The sequence below is a fragment of the Chelonia mydas genome, chromosome 4 (assembly GCF_015237465.2).
Source record: "Chelonia mydas isolate rCheMyd1 chromosome 4, rCheMyd1.pri.v2, whole genome shotgun sequence".
Taxonomy (NCBI): domain Eukaryota; kingdom Metazoa; phylum Chordata; order Testudines; family Cheloniidae; genus Chelonia; species Chelonia mydas.
Genome location: NC_057852.1, coordinates 33,559,083 through 33,559,323, shown reverse-complemented (window position 1 = coordinate 33,559,323; position 241 = coordinate 33,559,083).

Genomic DNA, 241 nt, shown 5'->3' with positions numbered 1-241 from the left:
CAAAGACCTTGTGCACTTTGTTTTGAATTTAACCATTTACTCTTTTAAACACTCAGTTAATGAGGAAAGTAGTGTTCTGGTGCCTACTCCTGTCTACCTCCCCCAAGCCAAGGGTTGGCTTCAAATTGAGTTATATACAGGCATAGCTTTATTGCTTTATTGTTATATACATGGCTTTATTGCACAGATTATAAACTAGTCAGGTTTTGTCTATACTGGAATCTAAAATGGCCTTTAGCAC